This window comes from Tamandua tetradactyla, chromosome 4, assembly GCF_023851605.1.
Source record: "Tamandua tetradactyla isolate mTamTet1 chromosome 4, mTamTet1.pri, whole genome shotgun sequence".
In the NCBI taxonomy this organism is placed as follows: Eukaryota; Metazoa; Chordata; class Mammalia; order Pilosa; family Myrmecophagidae; genus Tamandua; species Tamandua tetradactyla.
In genome coordinates this window covers 63746087-63755444 of record NC_135330.1, presented here as the reverse complement: position 1 = coordinate 63755444, position 9358 = coordinate 63746087, and positions in this window count along the sequence as shown.

Sequence of the window (9358 nt, the reverse complement as noted above, 5' to 3'; positions counted from 1 at the left end):
TGATACCACTATCCATTGGGGTGCTTAAATCAAATCAAAAGCTTTAATTTTTTGAATAAATAATTGTGGTAAGCAGAATGATGGTGTCTAAAATTTAACCTACATGGCAAAGGCAACTTCACAGATATGATTAAGCTAAGGATCTCAAGTTGGAGAAATTATCCTGAATTATCTGAGTGGGTCCAATCTTAACAGCAGATAACTTTTCCCAGCTATGATCAGAAGAAGAGGTGACTATAGAGGAAGGTCAGGGAAGTGCTTCATGGATGGCTTTGAAGATGGGGAAAGGGGGCCACCAGCCAGAGGATGTGAGTGGCTTCTAAATGTTGGAAAAGGCAAGGAAACAGATTTTACTCTAGGACCTGCAGAAAGAAATGTAGCCCTGCCAACCCCTTGATTTATTCTGCTGAGACCCATGTTGAACTGCTAACCTACAGAGATGTAAGATAATACCTTTGCGTTGGTTTAAGCCACTGTTTTTGACAATTTATTATAGCACCAAGAGAAAACAAGTAGCAATGTAGTCACATGATTCAAAAAGTATAAAATGCTATACAATGACAAATCTCCTTCTTGTCCTGCCCCCATTTCACCCTGTTCTCTCCCTGAAAAGTACCCAATGCCACCAGTTTTTTGGTATACAGGTCTAGTGATAATTTATACAAATGTAATAACCAAATGTGTGGTTATTATATGTGAGTATAAAAATGTGACTATATAAATTTATGTCTTTTATTTTATATAAATTGTTGAATACTAAAAGTACTCTTCTACAATTTTTAGCCCAACTAGATATATTAGAGGTTGTTTTTGGAATTTCTCATTGTTTTATTATGCTTCCACTACATATTATGCATTCCATTACATAAATATGCCATAACCATTTAGCCAGTGTCTTACTGATTCCCAAACTTTTCTATCACACATTGCTCAGTGAACAAATAATCTTTAACCTGCATCATTTTGCACACGACTAAGTGTGACTGTGGGATAAATTCCAGGAGTCAGCCTTGATCTTTTCTTTTCCTTATCCCCATTCAATCCATTATCATATCCTGTAGGTTCTATCTCCAAAACAAATCTGAACCCACCACTTCTTTCCTAGTCCACTATCTCCATGTCATATCAACCCACTATCATCTCATCGGGGCCATGCCAGATACGTGCATTGAAACTGTGGTGTGGAAAGCACTGAGTTTCCTGTACTTACATCTTCTCCTTTGGAGACGAGCTCTCTTGGGGCCTCAGATTTCCTATCTCTGAAATTGAATCAATGAGACTAAGCATTCTGACTTGTGTGTGAATGGATGAATGATGTTTGCAAAGACTTCAGTGATGGGGCTTCATTTGCAGGCTCTCAGATGGAAGAAGCCTGTTAAACCTGAAAGGAAGATGGGACAAGTGTCTCAGTGTCTTGGAATAGACGTAATCTTGATTGCATCTTTACTGTCTGTTTTCCTCCCGTGGGTTTTCTAGGATGCTTCAGTGGATCCAGAACAAGAAAAGAGTTTTCAGGAATGGAGACAAGCTCACCATAAGCAAAACCCTAAGATTAAAATTCTGCCTTTATCTTATTTAACCACAGACTATATTCTGCTCTGAAGGCTATTGAGGGAATTCCAGGAAGGGAACTGATTCAGAGAGTCCAGCAGCCCCAGAACAGGAGATAAATAAAGCAACACTGCAAAGTAGAGACCCCTGAAATCACTATAAACCTAAAAATTAAAATCCACAGAGACTAATGAAGGGAAAGCATCAGAACTCACACATTTGCCTAAGCATAATTAAATTTTAACCAAGTATGTATGGAGCACATTCTGTGTGTTATGTATTTTCGTGTTATTTTATTTAATCTTCCTAATAATCTTTCTAATAACCCATCTGTTAAAACAAATACCATACACTGGGTTGGCTTGACAACAGGAATTTATTGACAACACTTTTGAGGCTAGAAGAAGTCCAAAATCAAGTCACAGCGAGGTGATGCTTTCTCCCTGAAGACTGTGCTTTCTGGGCTGGCTGCCAGTAATCCTTATATCCTTGTTTTTTTGTTTTTTTTTTTTTGTCACATGACAATATATGTGCAATGTCTTCTTTCTCCTCCAGGTAATTTTTGGGCCTCTTCCCATGGCTTTCTCTCTCTGTGTCTGAATTTCATTCTGCTTATAAAGGACTCAAAACATCTAGATTAAAGCCCAACTTGATTCAGTTGACCACACCTTAACTAAAAATAAATCTTTCAAAAATCCTATTTACAACGGGTTCGTACTCACAGAATTCAGATTAAGATTAAGAATATGTTTTCTGCCCCCCTGGTATACACAGTTCAACCTACCAAAACCCCATTTTACAGATAAAGAAACTAAGGATGAGAGTTTTTTCTAGACTCTAAATGGTTGAGCCCCTGGTCATAGATAAGAGCTGAAGATGGAAGCCTTAGTAACTTTGTTGAGCAGTAAAAATACACGTATGGGTAGCTGATCATCACAAAGTATTTCAGTTGACTACTACTTACAGTAAGTCTATTTAAGCTATCGATGGCAGCATAGAATTATGTTGACGATCACAGAGTCTACAGAGAGCCTTTCTGGGCTGGAGCCTTGTTCCATCATCACCAGCTGTGTGACCTTATAAAAATTGCTTTACCTCTCTGGGCCCATTTACTTTATAGTTGCTGAGAGAATCACATGAATGCACATATTTAAAGTATTTAGAACAGTGCCTGAAATAAAGTAGCTACCCATTAAGTATTTGTTAGGTGCCTGCCTTGGCACATATAGTTTAATCAGAGGACCAATAAGGGGTGCCTCCATGCTGCCAAGCAGTGTGCTTGGTTATATAGAAATACTTATCCTGAGGAGGTCTCATGGAATCCTCCCTTCACCCTGAAAGAAGACTATTCTTCCTAGTCTACATTTGAGGAATCTGAGGTTTCAAAACAATCCCTCTACATACACATGGTTATGTGTTAAGAAGCAGAGCTGGTTTCAAACCCTGCTCTGTCTGCTTTCAAAGGTTGGGCTCGGTGATGAGCACAGAAGTTGCTTGTGTTAGTGTACAGTTCTGCTGTTCCATTTACACACGCGTGCACACACGTCACCGAGAAATCCGGATTTAAGGGATGATTTTGATTACTGAATCATTATATAGATATTCCTTTTTGCTTTCTGGTATATTGGAACAGAAAGAGGGAATTTCCTGAAATCTCTGAATTATAATCCAGTTGCCTTGATCTCTGATAGTGATTGCTTAGACTTTATTTTCTGCTCCTATGATTGTAAAAACCTGATGACTAATGTTCATTTGTACCCAATTATCCAGTTTTTCAACTTTAGAGTCTTGTAATCACTAAAGACAGGCCCTAATGTTTATTAATGAAGGGTCCTGGGTCAGCCCAGAACTAACCTACCCAAAGTACAAAGTTATCTTGATAACTGAGACTGGATCTAACCAAAATGGGCCCACCTGACATGTGCAGTGGCTTAGACTTTAACCTACAAGTCACCTGTACCTCATTCTGCCATTTTCTTACATACATTCTGTGACTAAGCATGTAATCAATAATCAATCTATACATGCTCAATAATTAGATCACCTCTAATTACATCATCTGGGGCCACTGTGCTCATTATCCTAAATCCTGCCCATCTCTTTGTCTAATAAAATTATCAGAATTACTGCAGTTTGGGGAGATAGGTTTTGAGTCAATAGGCCATCTGCTCTCCTGCTATGGGCCTAGTAATAAACTTTTTCTTTCTTTGAAACCCTGGTGTCTCAGGAATCGGTCATTGAGTGCATCAGGCAAAAGAATCCACAGCCTTTGTCCGGTAACAGTTTGGTGCCCCAGATGAGATGAATGCTCAAGGCTCTGGAGCCCAGCGGAGCAGGTAAGCCAGGTGACCAAGCCTTTTGCAGCCGCTGGACTGAATTTAGTGCGCAGGCACAGCAACCGGGAGTCTCTGTTCCATTGCAATGCCAGAGACTTTTGGTGCCTTAAAAAGCTCAAAGAGAGGAATCACTCTCAGTTCCATGTCCGGACATCTGACTGGGTGAGTGGGTCATCAGGTCAGAAATGGATTGGGGAGTAAATATGGCAGGTCGAGTCCCTTTGACCTAGACCTGAGTCATACGTCCAGAGTGATCCCTTACTCTGACCTCTACATCTTTCTGTTTTCTGGGCACCGTGCTGTATGGGGATTGAAGCCCTGACCTAAATTTGTCTATTGAGTTTACTCCTAAAAAATAAGTAAACCAACAATTAATTGGTATTAAATGAAATTAAGTAGGACTATTTGAGTGCTTGCTGGTGTTTTACCTAGGTAGAATAAGTGTTTAATGCTTATTTAATTGTCAATAGATGTGTTAAACATTTAATGCCTGTTATTGTTATTTGGTGTGTTCAGTCTAGTCATTAATTGGTGGGTTACCTAAATACAGTAAGTGTTAAGCGTCTATTTAAATTTGTTAGTTGGTATGTTCCTGTAATGTTCCTAACTGGTTACTGATTACAGAAATTCTTTAAAAAGGGAACCTTTGGGTTCTATTGAAAATCGAAAAGATTTTAGTTACGAGTCAATAAAAAAAGTTTATTTCTGTAACATAATTTGGCCTCATAAAAATTAAAAATGAAAATACTATCATTACAGTTACAGTAAAAAAATTACAGTTAAAATCATTCTGCAAAAAGATAAAAATGGGACAAGATAATATAGTCAATCCTTTATCTGTCCTTCTCAAAAGTATTTCTGTGTTTCTGTTTCTTGTATAACTAATTTTCTATTTGCGTCTGTCTGCCTGGTCAATATATATATATTCTCATACCTCCAGGTGATAATAACCAAGTAATGAAAATTATTTTAAAAGCTCTATTAGAAATGCTTAAGAAATAAATAGGCAGTTTTATATAAATCTATTATAAATTGGTACCTCTGAATTTATAGAGTAAAAGAGAAAAAACTCTCTGAATGGCAAGATTCAAACCTTCATTTTGTAATTACTATAAACAAACCTGGACATTAGAAAAAAAAATGCTCCTGGAATTTCCAAATAGCAAACTCCAAATGGCTGCCTCTGGAAAAAAGCAAAATCTTTTTCCAGTGGTACTGGTCGCAGCTTTGAGTAAAATAAATCTAACAAGTGGGAATAGTGAAAGAAGGTTATAGGAACTCTCGAAATTCCACAGCCCTCACCTAAAACTTTCAAATCCAAGTTCAGCAAGCCTGGTTTCTTTCTGTCCAACCTATCCCTGCCCCAAGGCCTAACAACCTAAAGCAGATATAGTGAGAGGGCTAGACACAAAAAGTTTAGAATTTTTTTTTTTTTTACTGAGCTTGGAGATTAGAAATGGTAAGCATTAAAAATGCTACATAATAGGTTATATTTGTTAATATTTTTTTCAATAATACCTCTGCAATGGTAATGGTAATAATCAGATAATTATTAGAATATAAATAGATTTGGGATAAGAGTAACTGAATAAAATCTAATTACCAAATTTCAGTAAGTAAAATGAAAGATCTTTGAGAAATATGGAAAAGTTTTCCTGAATTTAGGCTTGGGATAAAATAATCAATTGCAGTATATTTTCCAGAAATTAATAGTCCATGCACTTTTAGAAATGTTTGTAATTTTAAGATATTATGAAACCAAAGAGTTTTTTTTCAACCTCCAATAAAAGGAATTACGTGATAAATTTTGAATTGAACAAATGCGATTTTATTCTGCTTGGATTTATTCTCCCTGAATTTATACAAGCTTACTGATAAAATAAGCTAGTATTATAAATACATTCTTAAAATTTCTCTTAAAATAGCCTAACTAGGGCAGGCAACAGTGGCTCACTGGCATAGCTCTCGCCTGCCATGCTGGAGACCCAGGTTGGATTCCCAGTGCATGCCCATGTAAAAAAAAAAAAAAAAGCCTAACTAGATAGGTTAAGTGACATAAACTGAGCAATGTACTTGGCAATAATAACACTTATATAAAATACAATAAAATAAAAATATGCTAATGCTTCAAATATATTCTATTTAAGAAATCAGTGAAGTTTAGTAAGAAATACAAATGGATTTCTTTTATAACCTTGATCACCTGAATTCCAAAGAATCTTGCTTTTGCTTACTTGGCCATTTATTCCCTCAGTATGTGGAAGAATTTGAATTTACAGTGGCTTTGTTAATGTCAATCAGTATATTTTTGTTAGTAAATGCTGTCATAAATAGAGAAAACCTAATTCTTAGCTTCAAAGAGTTTATGTTCTAGTTAAAATATAGATGTACTAGGGCATACTATAAGACAGTGATAATGAAGGAATATAAATGCTGGAAGAATTTAAAAAGCAGATAGATAAAGAATGACCTAAGATGACCTCATAGAAAATATGACACTTGTAAGAACTTTAATTAAGAAAGTAGCATATAAATAAATAAAGCTCTGAACCATTTTTTTGGAACCCATAACTTATTTTTGTAAACTAACATATTCCTCGTATTTTGGCTTTTCTGACCTTTCAAGGTAGTGCTGAATTGGACTGAATTTACTTTATATTGTAAAGTAATTATTTGTGTTTTTAAGTATAAAGTATATAGATGCTGGCTGTGTTACAAACCCAAGCATAAATTTCTTCCTTCTTCCTTCATTTTGCAGTGTCTCTGTCTCTTCTCCCCTTCATGACTACTGTTTTTGGGAGGAAGTATGCAGGCTCAAAAAGCTTTTTGAATTTATTATCAAATTTATTTCTGATTGTATGCAGTCTGGATAAATAAAAACTATAGGTGGGCTGGATATGGAAGGTAGTATAAAGTTTAAGAAATGAATTTTGTTTGTCATAGTCATTGTTGACTACAAGCCCTGAATGGAAACCGAAGATTTGGAGGAGGCGAATTTTGTTTGTTATTGTCATTTGTTGACTACAAGCACTGAATGAATATAGAGAGCTGTAAAAAAGAAGCTTATAAAAGTGAATTCTGGGTGCAAGGGTAGCTGCAGTGGTAGAATTCTTGCCTACCATGTGGGAGAATAGGGTTCAATTCCCAGGCCCTGCACCTCCCCCCCAAAAAGTGAATTCTGTCTGCCATAGTCAGTGCTGACAAAATTTAATAAGTCTATTTATCATATATTCCAAAAAAGTTTTGCATCAAACTAGTATTCATAAAAAACTAAGGTATAGTTTTCTCCCTGTTAAAATAATGTGGATTTTTAGTCTGCTCTTAATGTACAGATTTTTTAAAAGTTTTTCTTAATCATCTGAGTACTCTGCCTAGAAAACAAAGATTTTATGTCAGAATCCTTGTTAATGTTTATGTTGACCTTATTATTCTTTATTTCAGAAGACTAAGTCTTCTCACTGTTAAGGGAAAAACTTAAAATAATTTATTCTTTCACCTTCTATAAGCAAGGTGCTAAAATAGTTTAAAATATTTAGGAGGTTTTTGGGTAGTATTACAGAGGTGAAAAAGGGTTTTCTATCCTGTTACTGGTCAAATTTGTATAGATAAAATAATATTAGTATATTTCAAGAGAAAATAAAATTCCTAAAAATCTGTTCTCACTGTCCATGTTATATCCTGATACTAATCTGTATGATGTTAAACAATGATATGATTTTGTTAGTCATTGTTTTAGTTATTCTTTAACAAACTACAGATCATAGAAACTGCCAAATTGTACTTGTCAGTTACACTGCTTTACTATAATCCTTTTCTAAAAGTACATGTGGTCAGCTATAGGTCAAAGTTCCATCTGTAACAAGGAAAGGCTTTAAAAGAAAGGCAGGGCAGATATATAAATTATATTTTGACTGTTAATTGACATAAATCTGTTAAGTGTGTAATGGTGAAGCAACAAAATTTCTGCTTACAAAAATAGAGCATCAGAGTGATGCAATGGTGGCTCAGGGCAGTGCAACAGTGGCTCAGTGGCAGAGTTCTCGCCTGCCATGCCAGAGACCCGGGTTCGAGTTCTGGTGCCTGCCCATGCCAAAAAAAAAAAAAAATAGAGCTTCGATTATAAGCTTTAACTGCTATTTTTAGATTCTGAAATATTTTGCTCTTTGTATAACCTACTAGTTCCCTGCAAATTTAAGCATCTATGTGATACCTGAGAGTCAGATTTAGTTCTCCAGCTCTGAAAGTTGCATAAGTCCATACAGCAACTGTTAAAAAAAAAAAAAGAAAGAAAGAAAGAAAGAAAAAGAAAAAGGTCAAACTCTGATTAAAGATGTGAGGAAACTGATTGTATTAGTGAGGGTCTCTAGAGAAACAGAACCAACAGGTCAGATCTGTAAATGTGAGATTCATAAAGGTGTCTCATACAACTGTGGGAATGGGAGAGTCCAAACTCTGAAGGGCAGGCTGTGAATCTGGCAGCTCCAGGGAGGGGACTGAACTGGATCTCCAGAGGAGAGACTCACTGGCTGATGAAGCAGTGAAAAAATCTCTCTTCTTCCATAAAAGTCTTCAACTGATTGGGGTATCACATTGGATCACTAGGGATGATAGTGAGTGGTACCACTCCCATTTCCACCCCTTGATTTCTGGACCTGTAGATCCTAACTGTGGGAGAAAGAGCATCCTAGAGTGGACACTGATTCAGGGCATATATAGCCTCCTGGAGAACATTGCCCTAACCCTGGGCAATGGAGACATGCCCTAGTTGATTGCAGATGTAATCAGCCACAGATGCAAACAAGTGGCTGATGATTCAATGCACCAGTCTCCCAGTTTATTAACCAGCCATCAAATATCCTTGCAACAATGGTCAGGCCAGTGCCTGCCTGACCAGACAACTGGGTATAATCATTTGGCCAAGTTGACACCAGAACCTAACCATCACAGTCCACCACTTGTCAACTTGACAGATATACCCACCACCTTGAAACACAATCTCCAAATAGAACACAATAACAGACATATGTTTCACCTAACAATACTCAACTGTCCTGCATACAACTGGAAACACACTACATCTCTCCAGAATAGTGTGCAAGTCCTTAGGTAACATTCGCTCTTAAACTCCATATCCTCTGACTTAAATACTATAAAATGAACAATATAACTTATGTCATATGACAAGAGGAAAACAAGATATTTGCTTATGTACAAATGCAAACATTCTCATAACAAAATGGGAAAGAAGTATTCATACAACCACAGTCCTTGTTTCTGTAATTGATTATGTGTTTGTAGTTCATATCTATCACTACTTTTTCTACTACCCATTCCATGTTCCCTTTACCCTCAGCAAGCACTTCAGCTGGCCATGGTCCTTTGCAAGATGGGAGGACCCAAACCTTCATTCCTGAAGTTTCTGGGCCATTGGTAGTCCTGCCTGGATTGAGTTGTTGTGATTTTCCATTGAC